This window comes from Pholcus phalangioides, unplaced genomic scaffold, assembly GCF_987345545.1.
Source record: "Pholcus phalangioides strain wild (caught in Gottingen) unplaced genomic scaffold, Ppha-v1.0 ptg000015l_1, whole genome shotgun sequence".
Lineage (NCBI taxonomy): Eukaryota > Metazoa > Arthropoda > Arachnida > Araneae > Pholcidae > Pholcus > Pholcus phalangioides.
The window spans coordinates 18,396,424-18,420,274 of NW_028301608.1; the positions used below are offsets into that span (position 1 = coordinate 18,396,424).

The 23,851-nt window shown below is 39.3% G+C and overlaps 11 non-coding genes across 11 annotated transcripts; all 11 read left to right on the forward strand.

Moving 5' to 3' along the window:
* The first annotated feature begins 4,265 nt into the window (after positions 1 to 4,265).
* On the forward strand, positions 4,266 to 4,337 carry TRNAQ-CUG (transfer RNA glutamine (anticodon CUG)). Its single transcript has one exon. It is a non-coding gene; the product is annotated as a tRNA-Gln (tRNA).
* Positions 4,338 to 4,561: 224 nt separating this feature from the next.
* TRNAQ-CUG (transfer RNA glutamine (anticodon CUG)) lies at positions 4,562 to 4,633 on the forward strand. The gene has a single exon. It is a non-coding gene; the product is annotated as a tRNA-Gln (tRNA).
* A 69-nt stretch (positions 4,634 to 4,702) lies between these two features.
* Positions 4,703 to 4,774, forward strand: TRNAL-CAG (transfer RNA leucine (anticodon CAG)). The gene has a single exon. It is a non-coding gene; the product is annotated as a tRNA-Leu (tRNA).
* A 652-nt stretch (positions 4,775 to 5,426) lies between these two features.
* Positions 5,427 to 5,498, forward strand: TRNAQ-UUG (transfer RNA glutamine (anticodon UUG)). The gene has a single exon. It is a non-coding gene; the product is annotated as a tRNA-Gln (tRNA).
* Positions 5,499 to 5,715: 217 nt separating this feature from the next.
* TRNAQ-UUG (transfer RNA glutamine (anticodon UUG)) lies at positions 5,716 to 5,787 on the forward strand. The gene has a single exon. It is a non-coding gene; the product is annotated as a tRNA-Gln (tRNA).
* A 69-nt stretch (positions 5,788 to 5,856) lies between these two features.
* On the forward strand, positions 5,857 to 5,928 carry TRNAQ-CUG (transfer RNA glutamine (anticodon CUG)). Its single transcript has one exon. It is a non-coding gene; the product is annotated as a tRNA-Gln (tRNA).
* Positions 5,929 to 6,145: 217 nt separating this feature from the next.
* Positions 6,146 to 6,217, forward strand: TRNAQ-UUG (transfer RNA glutamine (anticodon UUG)). Its single transcript has one exon. It is a non-coding gene; the product is annotated as a tRNA-Gln (tRNA).
* Positions 6,218 to 8,025: 1,808 nt separating this feature from the next.
* Positions 8,026 to 8,097, forward strand: TRNAQ-CUG (transfer RNA glutamine (anticodon CUG)). The gene has a single exon. It is a non-coding gene; the product is annotated as a tRNA-Gln (tRNA).
* Positions 8,098 to 9,031: 934 nt separating this feature from the next.
* Positions 9,032 to 9,103, forward strand: TRNAQ-UUG (transfer RNA glutamine (anticodon UUG)). The gene has a single exon. It is a non-coding gene; the product is annotated as a tRNA-Gln (tRNA).
* Positions 9,104 to 9,314: 211 nt separating this feature from the next.
* Positions 9,315 to 9,386, forward strand: TRNAQ-CUG (transfer RNA glutamine (anticodon CUG)). The gene has a single exon. It is a non-coding gene; the product is annotated as a tRNA-Gln (tRNA).
* A 513-nt stretch (positions 9,387 to 9,899) lies between these two features.
* Positions 9,900 to 9,971, forward strand: TRNAQ-UUG (transfer RNA glutamine (anticodon UUG)). Its single transcript has one exon. It is a non-coding gene; the product is annotated as a tRNA-Gln (tRNA).
* The last annotated feature ends 13,880 nt before the right edge of the window (positions 9,972 to 23,851 follow it).

Sequence of the window (23,851 nt, forward strand, 5' to 3'; positions counted from 1 at the left end):
TATGGTCACCCTACGTATGCAAAACTGAGAATCAACAGCTGATACAAATCATTGATTTTATGAATAGAGTTCTGCTCATTCATGTGAGATTTAATCATAAACTATAATTATTATTTACATACCGTTACAGACATTATTCCTATACGTCTTTCGTCCAACACGTCGTCAATCCTTCTTTTTGTCCACTCTCTGCGCACGCAAATTACACACACTCGCCAACTCGAATCCGGCATGTGGCGCCATCTTCCTCACATTCATTAACATTAAACGAAACGATCTATAAGGCATTTTAATGCAGATAAAAACAGCAATTTTCTACAATTTCATAAATTTATGTAACAAAAATCGAACCAAGGTCCTTTCACTTTCCCCGTAAACGCCCTAGACCACTAGAATACAAACTCAACGAATATCTCAATCTTTCCTTGGAGCTCGTGTGCACTATACGGGACCGTAAATGGACTGTTGGACCTAACTCGGGCCAAAGGACACAATTGCTGACACTGCCACCAGATGGCAGCTTACCCGAGTATGATGTCATTCTCCGCTATCCATGCAAAAGTTTTTAACAGCTGACTGATGCAAAGTTATATTTAGGAAAGAGGGGAAATTCGGTTCAACGGAATGGCAGTTGCACAATAAATCTAACAATCCGAATTCGAATCTTCTTTATTTCATATTGCGATTTATTTTGATATTGCGTGGAATAAATTCTGCATTTTCTCAATCCCGTTGTTTCTCTATTCATGGTCCTAAAATTTGTCACTCCTGTCGTTTCCCCGAGTTTACGGTTAGCGCTTTGGATTTGAATCAAACGATCCGAGGGATCGGGAATTTCGATGGAACCTTCTTACTTCATTCATACTGATATTTGAGTAAATATTTTATCGATATTTTCTCTCTCTTTTCTTGGTCCTAAAGTTTTCCAGCGAAACACGTGGTTGCATTCGACCCTGAATCCAAAGTCACGAGTTCGAATCTCGGTAGAAATTCCTTTCTGCATTCGCAGTGACATTGCGGTGAATAATTTTTTGTTTCTGCTATGGTTAGCACTACAAGGCCTAATTAATGGACTTCGAATCCAATTGCCCATATCTCGGTAGAACCTTTTACTCCATTGCCATATTCTGATATGAATTTATTACATTGAGCAAGTTTTCGTTTCTTTGTTCTTGACCCTCAAGTTTCCCGCTAAGCACGTGGTTCCTTGGTGAAATAGTCAGCACTTTGGACTCTGAATCCAACTATCCGAAGTCGAATCTCAGCGGAACCTTATAACTCCATTAATTGTGATATATTCGTATATTATAATTTATATCCTGTTTCTCTGGTCTTGGTTCTCAAGTTTACCGGCGAGAACGCATTGGGCTCCATGGTGTAATCGTTAGCACATTGGGGTTTGAATCCAACGATCCGAGTTCAAATCTCGGTGGAACCTTCTTACTTTCTTGTGATATATTAATCTATTTTTTATTTCTTTGGTCTTGGTCCTAAAGCTTTCACATTGAACATGCGGTTCCATGGTGTAATGGTTAGCTCTTCGTGCTCTGAATCCAACGATCCGACTTCGAAAATCGGTGGAACGTTCTTACTCTATCGTGATATTTTGATCAATTTCTTGTTTCTCTGGTCTTGGTCTAAAAGTTTTCACGTTGAGTACGTGGTTCCATGGTGTAAAGGTTAGCACTTTGGACTCTGAATCCAACGATTCGAATCTCGGTGGAACCTTCTTACTCTCTTGTGATATATCAATCAATTTTTTGTTTCTTTGGTCTTGGTCCTAAAGTTTTCACTTTGAGCACGTGGTTCCATGGTGTAATGGTTAGCTCTTTGTGCTCTGAATCCAACGATCCGACTTCGAGAATCGATGGAACGTTCTTACTCTATCATGATATTTTGATCAATTTCTTGTTTCTCTGGTCTTGGTCCTAAAGTTTTAATGTTCAGTACCTCGTTCCATGGTGTGATGGTTAGCTCTGTGGGCTTTGAATCCAATGATCCGAGTTCGAATCTCGGTGGAACCTTCTTACTCTCTTGTGATATACAAATGAATTTTTTGTTTCTTTGATGTTGGTCCTAAAGCTTTCACTTTGAGCACGTGGTTCCATGGTGTAATGATTAGCTCTTTGTGCTCTGAATCCAACGATCCGAGTTCGAATCTCGGTGGAACGTTCTCACTCTATCGTGATGTTTTGATCAATTATTTGTTTTGCTGGTCTTGGTCCTAAAGTTTTCAAGTAGAGTACGTGGTTCCATGGTGTAATGGTTAGCACTTTAGGCTTTGAGTCCAACGATCCGAGTTCGAATCTCGGTGGAACCTTCTTACCCTTTCGTGATATATTAATTAATTTTTTGTTTCTTGGTCCTAAAGCTTTCACTTTGAGCACGTGGTTCCATGGTGAAATGGTTAGCTCTGAATCCAACGGTCCGAGTTCGAATCTCCGTGGAACGTTCTTACACCACCGTTATATTTTGATCAATTTCTTATTTCTCTGGTCTTGATCTTAAAATTTTCAATTTGTGTACGTGGTTCCATGGTGTAATGGTTAGCACTTTGGACTCTGAATCCAACGGTCCGAAATTGAATCTCGGTGGAGCCTTCTTACTCTCTTGTGATATATCAATCAATTTTTTGTTTCTTTGATCTTGGTCGTAAGGTTTCACTTTGAGCACGTGGTTCCATGGTGTAATGGCTAGCTTTTTGACCTCTGAATCCTATGATCCGACTTCGAAAATTGGTGGAACGTTCTTACTCTATCGTGATATTTTGATCAATTTCTTGTTTCTCTGGTCTTGGTCCTAAAGTTTTCAAGTTGAGTAGGAGGTTCCATGGTGTAATGGTTAGCGCTTTGTGTTCTGAATCCAACGATCCGAGTTCGAATCTCGGTGGAACCTTCTTACTCTTTCGTGATATATTAATTCATATTTTGTTTCTTGGTCCTAAAGCTTTCACTTTGAGCACGTTGTTCCATGGTGAAATGAATAGCTCTTTGTGCTCTGAATCCAACGATCCGAGTTGGAATCTCCGTGGAACGTTCTTGCTCCACCGTGATATTTTGATCAATTTCTTATTTCTCTGGTCTTGATCTTAAAATTTTCAAATTGTGGACGTGGTTCCATGGTGTAATGGTTAGCTCTTTGTGCTATGAATCCGATGTTCCGTATTCGAATCTCGGTGAACGTTCTCATTCTATCGTTTTGATCAATTTCTTGTTTTTCTGGTCTTGGTCTTAAAGCTTCCACGTTGAGTACGTGGTTTCATGGTGTAATGGTTAGCACTTTGGACTCTGAATCCAACGATCCGAGTTGGAATCTTCTTACTCTCTTGTGATATATGAATGAATTTTTTGTTTCTTTGATGTTGGTGCTAAAGCTTTCACTTTGAGCACGTGGTTCCGTGGTGTAATGGTTAGCTTTTTGTGCGCTGAATCCGATGATCCGAGTTCGAAAATCGGTGGAACGTTCTTACTCTATCGTGATATTTTGATCAATTTCTTGTTTCTCTGGTCTTGGTCTTAAAGCTTTCACCTTCAGCACGTGGTTCCATGGTGTAAAGGTTAGCACTTTGGACTCTAAATCCAACGATCCGAGTTCGAATCTCGGTGGAACCTTCTTACTCTCTTGTGATATATCATTCAATTTTTGTTTCTTTGGTCTTGGTCCTAAAGCTTTCACTTTGAGCACGTGGTTCCATGGTGTAATGGTTAGCTTTTTGAGCTCTGAATCCTATGATCCGACTTCGAAAATTGGTGGAACGTTCTTACTCTATCGTGATATTTTGATCAATTTCTTGTTTCTCTGGTCTTGGTCCTAAAGTTTTCAAGTTGAGTAGGAGGTTCCATGGTATAATGGTTAGCGCTTTGTGTTCTGAATCCAACGATCCGAGTTCGAATCTCGGTGGAACCTTCTTACTCTTTCGTGATATATTAATTCATATTTTGTTTCTTGGTCCTAAAGCTTTCACTTTGAGCACGTTGTTCCATGGTGAAATGATTAGCTCTTTGTGCTCTGAATCCAACGATCCGAGTTGGAATCTCCGTGGAACGTTCTTGCTCCACCGTGATATTTTTATCAATTTCTTATTTCTCTGGTCTTGATCTTAAAATTTTCAAATTGTGGACGTGGTTCCATGGTGTAATGGTTAGCTCTTTGTGCTATGAATCCGATGTTCCGTATTCGAATCTCGGTGAACGTTCTCATTCTATCGTTTTGATCAATTTGTTGTTTTTCTGGTCTTGGTCTTAAAGCTTTCACGTTGAGCACGTGGTTCCATGGTGTAATGGTTAGCACTTTGGACTCTGAATCCAACGATCCGAGTTCGAATCTCGGTGGAACCTTCTTACTCTCTTGTGATATATAAATGAATTTTTTGTTTCTTTGATGTTGGTCCCAAAGCTTTTACTTTGAGCACGTCGTTCCATGGTGTAATGGTTAGCTTTTTGTGCGCTGAATCCGACGATCCGAGTTTGGAAATCGGTGGAACGTTCTTACTCTATAGTGATATTTTGATCAATTTCTTCTTTTTCTGTTCTTGGTCCTAAAGATTTCGCCTTCAGCACATGGTTCCATGGTGTAATGGTTAGCACTTTGGACTCTGAATCCAACGATCCGAGTTCGTATCTCGGTGGAACCTTCTTACTCTTCCGTGATATATTAACGCATATTTTGTTTCTTGGTCCTAAAGCTTTCACTTTGAGCACGTTGTTCCATGGTGTAATGGTTAGCACTTTGGACTCAGAATCCAACGGTCCGAGTTCGAATCTCGGTGGAGCCTCTTGCGATATATTAATCAATTTTTTGTTTCTTTTGTCTTTGCCCTAAAGCTTTCACTTTGAGCACGTGGTTCCATGGTTTAATGGTTAGCTTTTTGTGCTCTGAATCCAACGATCCGAGTTCGAAAATCGGAGGAACGTTCTTACTTTTTCGTGATATATTAATTCATATTTTGTTTCTTGGTCCTAAAGCTTTCACTTTGAGCACGTTGTTCCATGGTGAAATGAAGAGCTCTTTGTGCTCTGAATCCAACGATTCGAGTTCGAATCTCGGTGGAACGTTCTCACTCTATCGTGATATCTTGATAAATTTCTTGTTTTTCTGGTCTTGGTCCTAAAGCTTTCACCTACAGCACGTTGTTCCATGGTGTAATGGTTAGCGCTTTGTGCTCTGAATCCAACGATCCGAGTTCGTATCTCGGTGGAACCTTCTTACTCTCTTGTGATATATCATTATATTTTTTGTTTCTTTGGTCTTGATCCTAAAGCTTTCACTTTGAGCACGTGGTTCCATGGTGTAATGGTTAGCTTTTTGAGCTCTGAATCCTATGATCCGACTTCGAAAATCGGTGGAACGTTCTTACTCTATCGTGATATTTTGATCAATTTCTTGTTTCTCTGGTCTTGGTCCTAAAGATTTCAAGTTGAGTAGGTGGTTCCATGGTGTAATGGTTAGCACTTTGGGCTTTGAATCCAACGATTCGAGTTCGAATCTCGGTGGAACCTTCGTATTCTTTCGTGATATATTAATTAATTTTTTGTTTCTTGGTCCTAAAGCTTTCACGTCGAGCACGTTGTTCCATGGTGAAATGATTAGCTCTTTGTGCTCTGAATCCAACGATCCGAGTTCGAATCTTGGTGGAACGTTCTCAATCTATCGTGATGTTTTGATAAATTTCTTGTTTTTCTGGTCTTGGTCTAAAAGTTTTCAATTTGTGCGGGCGGTTCCATGGTGTAATGGTGAGCACTTTGGGCTTTGAATCGAACGATCCGAGTTCGAATCTCGGTGGAACCTTTTCACTCTTTCGTGATATATTAATTAATTGACTGTTTCTTGGTCCTAAAGCTTTCACGTTGGGCACGTGGTTCCATGGTGAAATGGATATCACTTTGGGCTCTGAATCCAACGATCCGAGTTCGAATCTCGGTGGAACCTTCTTACTCTTTCGTGATATATTAATTCATATTTTGTTTCTTGATCCTAAAGCTTTCACTTTGAGCACGTTGTTCCATGGTGAAATGATTAGCTCTTTGTGCTCTGAATCCAACGATCCGAGTTCGAATCTCGGTGGAACGTTCTCAATCTATCGTGATGTTTTGATAAATTTCTTGTTTTTCTGGTCTTGGTCCTAAAGTTTTCAAGTTGAGTACGTGGTTCCATGGTGTAATGGTTAGCGCTTTGGACATTGAATCCAACGATCCGAGTTCGAATCTCGGTGGAACCTTCTTACTCATTCGTGATATATTAATTAATTTTTTGTTTCTTGGTCCTAAAGCTTTCACATTGAGCAAGCGGTTCCATGGTGAAATGGTTAGCTTTTTGTGCTCTGAATCCAACGATCCGAGTTCGAAAATCGGAGTAACGTTCTTATTCGATCGTGATATTTTGATCAATTTCTTCTTTTTCTGGTCTTGGTCCTAAAGCTTTCGCTTTCAGCACGTGGTTCCATGGTGTAATGGTTAGCTCTTTGTGCTCTGAATTCAACGATCCGACTTCGAGAATCGATGGAACGTTCTTACTCTATCGTGATATTTTGATCAATTTCTTGGTTCTCTGGTCTTGGTCCTGAAGTTTTCAAATTGTGTTGGCGGTTCCATGGTGTAATGGTTAGCACTTTGGGTTTTGAATCAAACGATCCAAGTTCGAATCTCGGTGGAACCTTCTTACTCTTTCGTGATATATTAATTAATTTTTTGTTTCTTGGTCCTAAAGCTTTCACGTTGAGCACGTGGTTCCATGGTGAAATGGTTAGCTCTTTGTACTCTGAACCTAATGATCCAAGTTCGAATCTCCGTGGAACGTTCTTACTCCACCGTGATATTTTTTATCAATTTCTTATTTCTCTGGTCTTGATCTTAAAATTTTCAAATTGTGTACGTGGTTCCATGGTGTAATGGTTAGATCTTTGTGCTATGAATCCAACGTTCCGTATTCGAATCTCGGTGAACGTTCTCATTTTATCGTTTTGATCAATTTCTTGTTTTTCTGGTCTTGGTCTTAAAGCTTTCACGTTGAGTACGTGGTTCCATGGTGTAATGGTTAGCACTTAGGACTCTGAATCCAACGGTTCGAAACTCGGTGGAAGCTTCTTACTCTCTTGCGATATATAAATGAATTTTTTGTTTCTTTGATGTTGGTCCTAAAGCTTTCACTTTGAGCACGTGGTTCCATGGTGTAATGGTTAGCTTTTTGCGCTCTGAATCCGACGATCCGAGTTCGAAAATCGGTGGAACGTTCTTAGTCTATCGCGATATTTTGATCAATTTCGTCTTTTTCCGGTCTTGGTCCTACAGCTTTCGCCTTCAGCACGTGGTTCCATGGTGTAATGGTTAGCACTTTGAGCTCTGAATCCAACGATCCGAGTTCGAATCTCCGTGGAACGTTCTTGCTACACCGTGATATTTTGATCAATTTCTTATTTCTCTGGTCTTGATATTAAAAATTTCAAAATGTGAACGTGGTTCCATGGTGTAATGGTTAGCTCTTTGTGCTATGAATCCGATGTTCCGTATTCGAATCTCGGTGAGCGATCTCATTCTATGGTTTTGATCAATTTGTTGTTTTTCTGGTCTTGGTCTTAAAGCTTTCACGGTGAGCACGTGGTTCCATGGTGTAATGGTTAGCACTTTGGACTCTGAATCCAACGATTCGAATCTCGGTGGAACCTTCTTACTCTCTTGTGATATATAAATGAATTTTTTGTTTCTTTGATGTTGGTCCTAAAGCTTTTACTTTGAGCACGTCGTTCCATGGTGTAATGGTTAGATCTTTGTGCTATGAATCCAACGTTCCGTATTCGAAACTCGGTGGAACCTTCTTACTTTCTTGTGATATTTTGATCAATTTCTCCTTTTTCTGGTCTTGGTTCTAAAGCTTTCACCTTCAGCACGTGGTTCCATGGTGTAATGGTTAGCACTTTGAGCTCTGAATCCAAAGATCCGACTTCGAAAATCGGCGGAACGTTCTTACTCTTTCGTGATAGATCAATTCATTTTTTGTTTCTTGGTCCTAAAGCTTTCAGTTTGAGCACGTTGTTCCATGGTGTAATGGTTAGCACTTTGGACTCTGAATCCAACGGTCCGAGTTCGAATCTCGGTGGAGCCTCTTGCGATATATTAATCAATTTTTTGTTTCTTTTGTCTTTGTCCTAAAGCTTTCACTTTGAGCACGTGGTTCCATGGTTTAATGGTTAGCTTTTTGTGCTCTGAATCCAACGATCCGAGTTCGAAAATCCGAGGAACGTTCTTACTTTTTCGTGATATATTAATTCATATTTTGTTTCTTGGTCCTAAAGCTTTCACTTTGAGCACGTTGTTCCATGGTGAAATGAAGAGCTCTTTGTGCTCTGAATCCGACGATCCGAGTTCGAAAATCGGTGGAACGTTCTTAGTCTATCGCGATATTTTGATCAATTTCATCTTTTTCCGGTCTTGGTCCTACAGCTTTCACATTCAGCACGTGGTTCCATGGTGTAATGGTTAGCACTTTGGACTCTGAATCCAACGGTCCGTATTCGAATCTCGGTGAGCGTTCTCATTCTATGGTTTTGATCAATTTGTTGTTTTTCTGGTCTTGGTCTTAAAGCTTTCACTTTGAGCACGTGGTTCCATGGTTTAATGGTTAGCTTTTTGTGCTCTGAATCCATCGATCCGAGTTCGAAAATCGGAGGAACGTTCTTACTTTTTCGTGATATATTAATTCATATTTTGTTTCTTGGTCCTAAAGCTTTCACTTTGAGCACGTTGTTCCATGGTGAAATGAAGAGCTCTTTGTGCTCTGAATCCAACGATCCGAGTTCGTATTTCGGTGGAACCTTCTTACTCTCTTGTGATATATCATTCAATTTTTGTTTCTTTGGTCTTGGTCCTAAAGCTTTCACTTTGAGCACGTGGTTCCATGGTGTAATGGTTAGCTTTTTGAGCTCTGAATCCTATGATCCGACTTCGAAAATCGGTGGAACGTTCTTACTCTATCCTGATATTTTGATCAATTTCTTGTTTCTCTGGTCTTGGTCCTAAAGTTTTCAAGTTGAGTAGGTGGTTCCATGGTGTAATGGTTAGCACTTTGGGCTTTGAATCCAACGATCCGAGTTCGAATTTCGGTGGAACCTTCTTATTCTTTCGTGATATATTAATTAATTTTTTGTTTCTTGGTCCTAAAGCTTTCACGTCGAGCACGTGGTTCCATGGTGAAATGGTTAGCTCTTTTTGCTACGAATACAACGGTCCGTATTCGAATCTCGGTGATCGTTCTCATTCTATCGTTTTGATCAATTTCTTGTTTTTCTGGTCTTGGTCTTAAAGCTTTCACGTTCAGTACGTGGTTCCATGGTGTAATGGTTAGCACTTTGGACGCTGATTCCAACGATCCGAGTTCGAATCTTGGTGGAACCTTCTTACTCTCTTGTGATATATCAATCAATTTTTTGTTTCTTTGGTCTTGGTCCTAAAGCTTTCACTTTGAGCACTTGGTTCCATGGTGTAATGGTTAGCTTTTTGAGCTCTGAATCCTATGATCCGACTTCGAAAATCGGTGCAACGTTCTTACTCTATCGTGATATTTTGATCAATTTCTTGTTTCTCTGGTCTTGGTCCTAAAGTTTTCAAATTGAGTAGGCGGTTCCATGGTGTTATGGTTAGCACTTTGGGCTTTGAATCCAACGATCCGAGTTCGAATATCGGTGGAACCTTCTTACTCTTTCGTGATATATTAATTCATATTTTGTTTCTTGGTCCTAAAGCATTCACTTTGCGCACGTTGTTCCATGGTGAAATGATTAGCTCTTTGTGCTCTGAATCCAACGATCCGAGTTCGAATCTTGGTGGAACGTTCTCAATCTATCGTGATGTTTTGATAAATTTCTTGTTTTTCTGGTCTTGGTCTAAAAGTTTTCAAATTGTGCGGGCGGTTCCATGGTGTAATGGTGAGCACTTTGTGCTTTGAATCCAACGATCCGAGTTCGAATCTCGGTGGAACCTTTTCACTCTTTCGTGATATATTAATTAATTGATTGTTTCTTGGTCCTAAAGCTTTCACGTCGAGCACGTGGTTCCATGGTGAAATGGTTAGCACTATGGGCTCTGAATCCAACGATCCGAGTTCGAATCTCGGTGGAACCTTCTTACTCTTTCGTGATATATTAATTCATATTTTGTTTCTTGGTCCTAAAGCTTTCACGTGGTTCCATGGTGAAATGGTTAGCTCTGAATTTAATGATCCGAGTTCGAATCTCCGTGGAACGTTCTTGCTCCACCGTGATATTTTGATCAATTCCTTATTTCTCTGGTCTTGACCTTAAAATTTTCAAATTGTGGACGTGGTTCCATGGTGTAATGGTTAGCTCTTTGTGCTATGAATCCCATGTTCCGTATTCGAATCTCGGTGGAACCTTCTCACTCTCTTGTGATATATAAATGAATTTTTTGTTTCTTTGATGTTGGTCCTAAAGCTTTCACTTTGAGCACGTCGTTCCATGGTGTAATGGTTAGCTTTTTGTGCGCTGAATCCGACGATCCGAGTTCGAAAATCGGTGGAACGTTCTTACTCTATCGTGATATTTTGATCAATTACTTGTTTTTCTGGTCTTGGTCCTAAAGTTTTCAAATTGAGTACGTGGTTCCATGGTAATGGTTAGCGCTTTGGACATTGAATCCAACGATCCGAGTTCGAATCTCGGTGGAGCCTTCTTACTCTTTCGTGATATATTAATTAATTTTTTGTTTCTTGGTCCTAAAGCTTTCATTTTGAGCACGTGGTTCCATGGTGTAATGGTTAGGACTTTGGGCTCTGAATCCAACGATCCGAGTTCTAATTTCGGTGGAACCTTCTTACTCTTTCGTGATATATTAATTCACATTTTGTTTCTTGGTCCTAAACTTCGTTTCACTTTGAGCACGTTGTTCCATGGTGAAATGATTAGTTCTTTGTGCTCTGAATGCAACGATCCGAGTTCGCTTCTTGGTGGAAACTTCTTAATTTCTTGTGATATATTAATCCATTTTTTGTTTCTTTGGACTTGGTCCTAATGCTTTCACATTGAGCAAGCGGTTCCATGGTGTAATGGTTAGCTTTTTTGTGCTCTGAATCCAACGATCCGAGTTCGAAAATCGGAGTTACGTTCTTATTCGATCGTGATATTTTGATCAATTTCTTCTTTTTCTGGTCTTGGTCCTAAAGCTTTCGCTTTCAGCACGTGGTTCCATGGTGTAATGGTTAGCACTTTGGACTCTGAATCGAACGATCCAAGTTCGAATCTCCGTGGAATTTTCGTACTCCACCGTGATATTTTGATCAATTTCTTATTTCTCTGGTCTTGATCTTAAAATTTTCAATTTGTGTGCGTGGTTCCATGGTGTGAAGGTTAGCTCTTTCTGCTATGAATCCAACGTTCCGTATTCGAATCTGGGTGAACGTTCTCATTCTTTCGATTTGATTAATTTCTTGTTTTTCTGGTCTTGGTCTTAAAGCTATCACGTCGAGTACATGGTTCCATGGTGTAATGATTGGCACTTTGGAGTTCGAATCTCGGTGGAACCTCCTTACTCTCCTGTGATATATAAATGAAATTTTTGTTTCTTTGATGTTGGTCCTAAAGCTTTCACTTTGAGCACGAGCTTCCATGGTGAAATGGTTAGCTCTTTGGGCTCTGAATCCAACGAGAGAAACGAGACCAGAGAAACAAGAAATTGATGAAAATATCACGATAGAGTAAGAACGTTTCACCGATTTTCGAAGTCGGATCTTAGGATTCAGAGCTCAAAAAGCTAACCATTACACCATGGAACCACGTGCTCAAAGTGAAAGCTTTTGGACCAAGACCAAAGAAACAAAAAATTGTTTTATATATCACAAGAAAAACAAGTAATTGATCAAATTTTGTTTCTTTGGTCTTGCTCCTAAAGTTTTCACGTTGAGTTCGTGTTTCCATGGTGTAATGGTTAGCACTTTGGTCTCTGAATCCTACAATCCGAGTTCGAATCTCGGTGGAATTTTCTTACTCTCTAGTGATATATTAATTAATTTTATGTTTCTTGGTCCTAAAGCTTTCACTTTGAGGACGAGGTTCCATGGTGAAATGGTTAGCTCTTTGTGCTATGAATCCAACGATCCGATTGCGAAAATCGGTGGAACGTTCTTACTCGCTCGTGGTATGTTAATCATTTTTTTTGTTTCTTTGGTCTTGGTCCTAAAGTTTTCATAATGAGTACGTGGTTCCATGGTGTAGTGGTTAGCGCTTTGAATCCAACGATCCGAGTTCGAATCTCGGTGGAGCCTTCTTGCTCTATCAATTGTGATATTTTGGTGTTAATCAATTTTTTGTTTCTTTGGTCTTGGTCCTAAAGTTTCACTCTGAGCAGGAGGTTCCATGGTGTAATGGTTAGTACTTTCGACGCTGAATTCAATGATCCGAGTTCGAATCTCAATGGAACTTCACACTTCATAATTGCTGCATCTTGATATATATTGATCAATTTTTTGCTTTACTTGTCTTTGTCCCAAAGTTTTCTTCTGAACCGTTAAAAGTTGTATTCATGGCTTATAGTTTGGGTAGATGTCGTTAGATACCTGATAGAAATAACATTCTTGGCACTTCAAACACATTCTGTAAATTTGAAGAAAATTCTTCGGAAAGTAAAATCATAATTGGGTCAATTAATTATCCACTTTATTTAAAACAAGAGCAAAAAATAAATAAATAAACATTCCTTTTTCCAGAGATATATCTTTTTGATTAAGAGGCGTCGGAAATCCAAAAGAGCAGGTGCAGAACTATACAAAATTACATGTAATGTTCCGACTTTAACACATATCCAAGGATAGTGTGAAAATCATACCTGATAGATGACAGTAGGTATACACCTGATTGATAAAACTGTTAGCCTGGAAAAATAAAATTAATGCGGGGGTGATTGAACATGGTTAGCCTATCTTCATTAAACTTAGCCAAGCAACCCGAAACAAGACATTCAAATAAATATGTTGCAGAGGTGACCAGGCATCTGAAATTGTACATCCTAATTCCCGAAAGATCAAACACCTGGTTATGCGTTTCAGCTGTGCTATGGGGAGTAACAATACACAATAGATTCTCGACTATCCGGCCTCCGTACTATGCGGCCTACTTCAAAAACAATAACACATTAACGAATTAAAATATTACCTTTTCAAATCTGTGTACTCATTTATGAATGAGCTATGACGAACATTTATGGCGACGAACAGTAAAATAAGTTTAAATAATTGTTGTAAGAACTTAGCCCACGTTTTTTACGTTTATGTTTTGTTCTTTTTGAAAGTGTTATTAGCGTACAACACACAGTGCTTTTGTGTTATTACCGTACAGCAATACTTTTGTGTTATTACCGTACAGCAATACTTTTGTGTTATTACCGTACAGCAATGTTTTTATGTTATTACCGTACAGCAATGCTTTTGCGTTATTACCGTACAGCAATGCTTTTATGTTATTACCGTACAGCAATGCTTTTGTGTTTATACTGTATACCAGTGTTTCTCAAACATTTTTTCATACTGTCCCTTCAAGTGAAGGTCAAGGCATCATGTGTACTCCCTGTAGCGAAGGCAATTTCCACGTTGCTTCTCTCCCCCAAAGAAATCCAAAATGTGTGGTTTCTTATAATTTGCATATCATAAGAAATTGAAATAGGGAATTAAAATTTCACAACACTAAGTGTGCCGTTTACGCAATGAACGTAAATTAAAATGATTCCAAGGACTCACAGGGGTTCGTTGAAAAACACGACTGTACAATGCGCATGATTTATGTTTTCTGCATTACAATGTTTACCTTGAGATGTGTGGTATATTTTTATTCTTGGACTTCCTTTTCTGTAATAATTTTTTGAAACAGAACAATTCAAAAGTGCATAACAAACATTTATAAAGTACTCGTCTGTACTTCGAGGTCGGGAAATATGAAAAAGAGTTGGTTATGGGATGAAAAAATATGTTCTTATTTGTACTGTATCTTCCCTTAGCTTTACCACTGAGAAAAAAAAGTTACTAAATGGAAGATGACAAATTATTTTCGTATAGTCTCTTACGTATATTTTGCATAGTAATGTATTTTACATTATTTTAATTTCCAGTTAACGTTTCTCATTTTCGTATTGTTAAGTATTATTATTATTATCTAGCTTTAGCAATAGTGTTAGTATGCCTCGACCTCGACTAGTGTTGTGTAGAGCTTGCGACGGGAGGTTTCCCTGGTCTAGGGGTATAGTAGCTGATAGTTTCAATTGTAAAGGGTGCTTGGATAGAAAAAGGCTGGAAATCGAGGTCGAAGCTTTACGGGAAAAAGTTAGGGTGCTAGAGGGCCCGGTTATAACGGACCCTCTGGTCGTCGAGCCACCTGTTGATGAAGAAGCAATCTCCACGAACAACGACATTTTAGAGGGCGAATGGGTGGTCGTGGATGAGGTAGAGGGGGATAGTGATAGGGGTTTAATCATCGGCGATTCTATGGTTAGGGAACTTGGGAACCGAGTGTGTAGGGATTTTCGGGGTTTCGAGCGCTGTTGTCTTCCTGGGGGGAAGATTGGCAACGTTCGAGACGTTTTTCATCGCCGAAAGTTGCCCTTGCGGGTGATTCTGTGGGTGGGAACGAATCAGGTAGGAGCGAATATTAGTGAGTCTCTGTCAGAATACCGGGATTTACTATTATCCGCTAGGGAGGGGGGTTCAGATGTGGCAGTGATTCCAGTGCTGCCAAGGGGTAGTAGGGGATATAGGAGTAGGATCCACCAATTCAATATAGGCCTGAAGGACATTTGCTCCTCACTTGGGGTCACGTTCTTGGAGCTTCCCGCATTTACCGATAGATGGCTTCGTTCGGATGGGATCCATCTAAATAAGAGAGGGGTCTGGGAGGTTTACGATAGTCTTAGGTCAGGTTTTTTACTCCCAGACCACGTAGTCAGGAATGCGGGTTAGTTAATGATAATCACAACAGTACTGACGGGGAATTACCCACCTCTGACTTGGATGGCTTCTCGATTGACAACAAACCACCGGGCAAATTAAAATGTGGGTTAATAAATGCCAGGAGCTTGGGTAACAAGAAAGATTTTTTAGAAACTATGATAGTTGTGGAGGACTTGGATCTTATAGCCATTACAGAATCTTGGGCAAACGATGGGGATGAATCTTTCTTACACATCTCCGGATACGATACTTTTTTGAGAAATAGATCTGATAGGAAAGGGGGTGGAGTGTTGATATACGTGAAATCATGTTTGAAGGCTAGAGAGTGTAACGTGCAGAGAAGTGATATTGAAACCATATGGGTTGAACTTGAGAACAAAAGACGTCATAAGCTTATTGTTGGGGTTTGTTACAATCCACCGAATAGGGATCTAAACTATATCGCCAAAATGCATGATGAAATTTCCTACATGTGTAAGCGAAAGAGGGTTCTCATACTAGGGGATTTCAATTACCCGGGTATTGATTGGGAGAACCTTTCATCTGGAAATCAGTATGAAAGAGACTTCCTTAAGTTGGTGCTCGAAAATTTTTTGTATCAGCATGTATCAGAAGCCACTAGGGGCACTGCTATTTTGGATTTAGTTCTTACTAGTTCTGAGGATCTAGTTGAACATGTTTCGGTGGGGGAAGAGTTTTCTTCCAGTGATCATCGTATCGTCAGATTTCACTGTAACTTTTCCTCGGGTAAGGTTGATAACAAAAGACTGGTTCCTTGTTTTCGGAGAACTAACTTTGATGTTTTGCGAAGAAGGTTAGCGGAAGTTTTCAAAGACCGGTTGGAATCAGTAGGGGTGGTAAGTCAATGGGAAGAATTTAGTACGAAGCTGTCCTCTGTTTTGCACGACGTCATACCCTTTGTTCGAAAAAAGCGTGTTTGTACATCACACCCTCTATGGTTCACGGATAGCGTGCGGAACCTTTATCTTGAAAAGAAAAGAGCATTCAGAGAGTATAAAAGTGGACGAGGTGACCTATCATTGTTTACTGATAAAAGAAGACTGTTGAAGAAAGCGATAAGGGATAGTAAAAAGCAAGTTGAATCTAGGTTGGCAGATAACATTGGCTCTGACCCAAAATCATTTTTTCGATACGTCAATAATGGATGTAAGGGGACAGTTGGCCCCCTCTCGATAGGAGGCTCAAAAGTAGAGAGCAATGTAGGCATGTGTAGTGCTTTCAATGACTTTTTCGCGTCGGTTTTTAATGGAGGTAATGATATTCGATATACGGGTGTTGCATGGGGTAATAAAATGCTCAACGATATTCAAGTGGAAGACGTGGAGGTCCTAAATCTTCTAAGAAATGTATGTGCAAGCAAAGCACCAGGACCAGATGATATCTATCCCAGGGTTCTCAGGGAAGGTGCTAATGAATTGTTGGGGCCAGTCGCACAGATATACAGGAGTAGTGTTGCTGAGGGTATCGTCCCGAGAGATTGGAAACTGGCTAACGTTGTTCCGATATTTAAGAAGGGTAGTAGAGAAGTGGTGTCTAATTATCGTCCAGTGAGTTTGACGAGCTCCCTCTCGAAAATTTTGGAAATTATCATCAAAAGGCAGTTTGTGAAGTGGATAGACGAGAATAATGTATTGTCGGATAATCAGCATGGGTTCAGGAAGGGGAAGTCATGTGTAACTAACCTCCTTTGCTTCTATGATTACGTGACTAAGGCTTTGGGTAAGAGCAAAAATGTCGACGTTGTTTACCTTGATTTCCAGAAGGCATTCGATCGGGTCCAACATGGCAAACTCTTGAAGCGTTTACACGAGATTGGAATAGGGGGCAACTTGCTGAATTGGATAGAATCGTGGTTAAGAGATAGGTCGCAACGAGTTATGGTGAACGGGGAATTCTCTGGTTGGACAGACGTCACAAGTGGAGTTCCTCAGGGAAGTGTCCTTGGCCCCATACTTTTTTCACTTTTTATCGACAAACTCGATCAGGGTATCGATGGAATTACTAGCAAATTCGCAGATGATGTGAAGCTAATGGGGGTAATCGGAAATGAAAGCGATAGGGAGTTGCTCCAGACCAACTTAAACAAGATTGCAGCATGGGCAAATGAATGGAGCATGACGTTTAGCGTAGATAAGTGCATGGTCGCTCATTTTGGTTCGAACAACCCACGGTTCTCTTACGAGTTGAATGGTGTCACTATCCCGGATGCAACTAGAGTCACCGATTTGGGAATTCTCATTGACGAGCGACTTAAGTTTTCTGAACATTGTTCAGCGGTTGTCAAAAAATCGAATAGAATGCTTGGTCTCATTTTCAAAAAGGTCTCTTCGCGTTCTCCTAAAGTCATTCTTCCGCTTTTTCGAGGCTTAGTTCGTCCTGGACTGGAGTATGCTGTAAGGTTTTGGAGACCATACCTACAGAGGGACATAGACTTGGTTGAAGGGGTGCAGAGAAGAGCTACGCGTGTCCTTATTGGCACACAGGGCTTGAGTTATGAAGAAAGACTTCATTTTTTGAATATGTTTACATTGGATGAACGCAGGTGTCGAGGAGATATGATCGAAGTGTTCAAAATTTTCAATGGGATGGATAGGATGGACCATGAACTTTTAGTACACCGCCAATCGACTGCTTTTACAAGGGGACACCAGTATCGATTGGTGAGGGACAATGCAAGGTTATGGTGTCGCAGGGAATTTTTCTCCAATAGGGTTGTTAATAAATGGAATAGCTTACCCCCGGAGGTAGTAAATTGTAACACAATTGACACGTTTAAAAAGAAATACGATAAACATGTTGGGGTAAATCGAGAAGCTATCCATTCTTAGAATAAGACAACCATAAGTATTCTTTATGGGCATTGTATAATATTTTATCATGTGTATATATTGTTTGTAATTTGTGTTAATTGCATTTTTAATTGGGTTGCTGTATTTTTGAAACATATGACAACCATATTTTTATGGGCATCTTTTTATCAGCCACCTCGTTGGGCATTTTGCCTGTTGTGGCGTTGTTTTTGTATTTGTATTTGTATTTGTATAAATTTTAATACAATTTCCCCATCACAGCTGGGATCACATCAAAAACACCTGTTGAGGATCGGGCTGGCAGTGAAGGTCACGCTAGTCAACACTAGTGTCCATGAGAGGTCCCTGGCGGGAACCGGAAGCTGGTGGCTAACCTAATCCTTTAGCCAGCCATCCCCGGTTTTCCCTATTTTTGGATCCAGAAATCCTAGAGTGAATCTCTGCGGTACCTTCCTAATTACAGTGAATTTTCAGTAATCACTTGCTACATCGTCCCAAAATGTCAGATGCATGTTGCAAATTTGAATTTATTGGGTTTATAAGTTGGTTGGATTACGTGTATACTACAATCTAAGTTTTGCCAAAAACGGGAATGTGTATTTCCTACGGAAAAAATGTACAAACATATTAGGAAAATGGCATCTATAGAGTAACAAGGATAGAGTAAACATTGAAATGTCATTTCCAAATTCCATGAAATTTACATATCCATGTTTCTGGCATAAAAAGGGAGAGGATAATGCTTTATTCAATTCATTAAATTTCCAACAATAATTACTCTAAATAGTCGTGAACTCGGCGATGGTCCCACGGTGTGATGGTTAGTTGTTTGGTCTCTGATCCAACGATTCGCGATCAAATCTTGTCCCGTTATTTATGGTGAATTTTCAGTACACAAGTTACCATTATTTGAATCGATTTCTGTGTCTACCTATGGTAGCAGGGAATAATGGATCATATTGAAGGTAATTCTTTATCGTATTGTTTTGCACTTTGGATTCTGAGCCCACCGATCTGAGTGCGCTTTATAAATTGGAGAGGGGGGGGGGGTCCTTTTCTTTTTATTCATTGTGAATATGTGTTGAGCAGTTGCTAGTTCTAAATTAATTAATTTAGTTGCCTGTACTTACAGTTTTTCCATCTCTAGAAGTCTTTAGAGATATTTTTGGCAATTAGATTGCGTGAACACACAAAGACCATAACAGACAAATTGCCCAACGAGGTGGTTGAAAAAAGATACCCATAAAAAATATGGATGTCAAATATAAGCCAACTGCAGCATTCCAAAATATATCACGGAAAAAACCCAAAAAAACTAATAATTAATATTACATAATTACAATGCCCATAATAAAGATTATGGTTGCCTTAAGTTGTTTGTAATTACATTTTTAATTGGGAGTTGCTGTATTTTTGAAATATATGGCATCCATATTTGTTGTGGGCATCTTTCTCTCGCCCACCTCGTTGGGCATTTTGGCTACTGCGGCATTGTACTTGTAAGGATAGCTTCTCGATTTATCCCAATATGTGTATCGTACTTCTTTTTAAATGTGCCGATTGTGATATAGTTCACGACCCTCAGAGGTATGCTATTCCATTTATTAACACTCAACCCTCTTTAGAGGAAAAACCTACCTGCGGCACCCACAACTTGGAGTTGTCGAGTTGTCCCCTCACTAAACGATACTGGTGTCTGTTCCCTTGTCGAAAGTTTATTGACGGTGTATTACTAACTCATGATCCATCCTATCCATGTCGTGGAAACTTTTAAACACTTCGATCATACCCACCTCTCTCGACACCAGCGTTCCTCCAATGCGAACATACTCAAGAAATCAAGTCTTTCCTCATAGCCCAAGCTTTGCGTGCCAACAAGAGAACGCGTAGCTCTTCTCTTCACCCCCTTTCAATCAAGTCTATGTGCTTCTGTAGGTATTGTCTCCTTAGCCTTACGACATAATCCAGTCCAAGACGAATGAAGCTCAAAAACAGCTATACAATTTAGGGACAAGATATGAAAAATACAAATATAAAAATACAAACACAACGCCACAACAGGGAAAATTCCCAACGAGGTGGCTGAGAAAAAGATGCCCATAACAAATATGGATGTCATACATTTAAAAAATACAGCAACCCAATTAAAAACACAATCAAAAAATTATAAACAATATATACACATTTTAAAATACTATACAATGCCCATAATGTATTTATGGTTGTCTTATAAACCAATTCGGTTGTCTCTTACCAATCGTTTTATAGATTCTAGGGAGTAAATAGGTGGAGTTGATTCTTGCAGAAGAATGAAAATTAAAAGTGTTCAGAGGTAAAGAATATTGTCTTTTAAATAAAATAACTATTGATTTGAAGAAATAGAGATGTCAAAGTGGTAATATATTTAGAGAATGGAAAAGTTGTAGTCAGGGAGTACAATAATGATTATAGTTAGTAGGATCAATTCGTATTGATTAATTCCAGGATTTTTTGGAAGCGTCATATAAAAAATTCCAAAAAAATTGAGCATGCTCACCAAATTTTATTAATGTGATTTTGTACAGAAAAGCATGGGTTGACGAGACCCGAATATTGCTGCGCGTGTGTGTGCTTCACGATATTCTCCTTCATATCTGAATGGACGAATGAAACAGCTTGCTAGCAGCTTACCACTAGTACCGTACGGCAATGAATTGTGCTATACGTTGCAATCACTGTTACGATCCATTGGAGATTTATTCGGACGAATTCCAGGAAAAGCCTTTGGCACAAGGAGCAGCAATAATTGCGCTCCCCCCCTCACCATCCAATATGTTATACGCGAATTGATCCTATTCTCTCTCTGTCTCCTTCGATCAGCTGTGTGTATGTGTATCCCTCCTTTGTCGTTAGTAATCGGCTGTTCCTCCATCTGACAAATCTCTTCGACTATCCATAGGGACGCGGTGATGTGGTGAATCAGATCTCTCAACCCGAACAGTTGTATTGAAGTCCCCCGTTGTCACCATTGGATGTACAGCGGACGAGGATATAATTATCTGCATTGGAAGATGCATCAATAAAGTCTACGGGCTAGTAGTAGACTACAATATAAACGTCCTCTTACAATCGAGAATAGATAACGTCTAGTTCTCATTACAGAGCATTTTGGAATTTATATGTGGGGAAGTACCTATCTACCAACCTACCGGTACGAGATGCATCTACCTAACGCCCCTTCAAACTTCGTTGATCACCTATCAAATCTAATGCCTCGATCCGCTTGTCAAATGGTACCCGCAAGATGTCTCTGCAGATGTCACCTTCATCATGCCTCGTTCATTATACAAAGAAGCATTACAGTCAAGTGAAATACAGTTAGATACAATTGAGAAATAATTTTGCTGATTGAAAGAATTTTAACAATTAGACGTGTGCTTAATATACAACTTTTCATGTAAAGGGATTTTAAGAGTAGACGAAAACCACATCTAACTCGATCGGTTTCTTTGAATTTCAAATAATAATGGATAGATTATTCGCAGAAATAATTATTTCCGTGAACATCCGATGTAGAAGCAAAACTACGAACAGCAAAATTTTAAAATTATAAATTTTAAAATTACTCTTAAGAAAAATTCTCAGATACGGTCTAATTCAGGCCCAATGACTCATCCATTAAGACGCCACTGCCCACAATATTACATATTTCTAATTATATCAGTTGTAATTCTAATTACCACGGTATGGCTTTGTAGCCCATAGGCTATATGAAAAATATTAATTTGGTCAGCAATGTCTGAAAGATTCAATACCACTGGTATAAATCTTCATCAAGCAACGACAAATTATCAGACATTAGCCATAATACCCGGCACTGTCCGGTTTTTTTCAATTACTGGGAGGATCGAAAAAGGGGCTAACCGTTATAAAGTCATAAACTGTCCTACATAATACTGGCAGCATGAAAGATGTGACAAACCATTATAAAGGCCAGAGGACACTGAATCGGGATACTTGAATCATAATCATCTTTTACTTGGCAAGCAAACTCTAAAATCTGGAAAAATGAAATTCATTTATGAAAAAAAGATATATATCCAGCCACCTAACGTGTAACCGAACATATTTGCAAAGAATTTTACAAACCTTGTCCAAAAAATAGCAACGATATCAGCAGAAACCGCCAGGAATGCATTTAAATGAATAATAGCTTTAAAACTTTTCGGAGAAAACTTAAAAATGCAAAATTAATTTAATTATCGCAGAAAGAAACAAAAACGAGTAGGAAATAATTACGATAATGAATAGTAATTGATTATCCCGACGTAGTTTTGTTGCCACCAAATTCTACCAACGAATGAATGGTGAACTATTCCAGAATTTCTAAGCGATAAAAACTCCAACAAAACAACACGCGCGAAACAGAATGAATGTAAAAAGAGAGAAATAGGAACACCATTCCGCACTTCAAAAGCATTTCCAAGGGAAAAATATATATTTTTCGCAGAGGAAGCCGAAACATTCTCGCCCATTACCATTGATCGATGCGAGGCGATAGGATATCGCAAAACAGATAATCGCTTTCGTGAAAGATGTGTATCAATACATCTTCCTCAAAAAACCCCAAAAACCACCATAAGCATAGCATGGCAGGTCTTTGGGAAGGAGGAAAAACGGGAGAGGGGGTGGTAGAGATGAGGTTTCACAAAACAGAAATGAAATACAACCGATAAAGGTGGAGAAGAGAATGCAAAAAAGAAAAGCTCTGAAGGGAATACATATACAGTATATAAGGGTATGTATGTATATCCAATTTCAGTGAGCGTGCTTGGAATTATGAGTACGACATTGGAAAATATTTTTCTGTTAACATTTGGTGAGCTCCAGGCGGAATATAAAACAGAAAATGACAGGAATGGGAAGATATATATATAAATTTATACATGTATGTATGTACACTCTCCGCAATTCTCGGTTATGCTTTCCAGAAGGGTACGTACGCGAGATATGTGGTTAAAATGCCGATCTTTTATTTCCCGATTTGCACTTCTTATCTCTTTCCCTGCCTGCAATATTACAAAGCGTATAATTTGGAAAAAAAATGGTCTCACATCATTAAACAATATCGTTGAGGAGAATATCGTCTATGGAAGAAGTCATGCTATAAGAATGATATTAATGCTAAAAAAAATAATTCGTGATAAACGCTCGTGTGATTTGAATTTCGTATGAAGTATTAATTGTGGGATTGATGTTTGAAATTGAGAATATAGCTGATTATATGTACTTTGTTATCAGATGCCCGAGTGTGATGCGTGGTTTTGTTTTCTGTGTCCATACTATACTGATTCTACATAAGAAATGACAATAAATTTCTAAAACCTGGTATGCTCCGACGGGTGTCTAATGAGAAAAGTATTTAATTTATTCTTTGGCACAAAGCAGAATTATTGCAGTCAATTCCAGGCATATTAGTAGACGTGAAATGTCCGTTTCTGGGCCGTATATGCTTTTATGGGAGATGTCGCATTTCTCTACTACTGTCATGTAAGTGGTAGAGAAATGCGACGTCTCCCATAGAAGCTTCTACGCCCCAGAAACGCCCATTTCACTACTACTACTCACATTTTTATCTCTATGAGGAAATTATAGATATTAAAAAAAGCGTGACCACGAAAAGATGGCCCTGACCATGTATGATTTTCATGAAGAGAAGAGAGGGTTTATTCTTCAGTAGGGAGAAATTGGGGGGATAAACATCCACCAGGGTTCCTTCGGGAGTTCTTTCTCCCTCATTTCTTCCTGCTAAGAATGAATTCTCTCTTCTCGTGATAAAGGCTATATGGCCATATCTCCGTGGTCATATTGTACATACAGGCGTAATAGGCGTAGAACTAATCCAGCCATATAAACCGATTCTAGGATTACCCGATGCGAAACAGCTACGACACGTTTGTGACAGCGTAGCGGCTAGGGGCGGCTACATACGCAAGTCGGAACCTGAAAAGCATGCATGTTAAACCTTTTTGTACAGGCATGTGTGAGAAAGGATTTTGCGCAAGCACTTATATTGCACAAGCGACTTGAAGACCAAATAAATT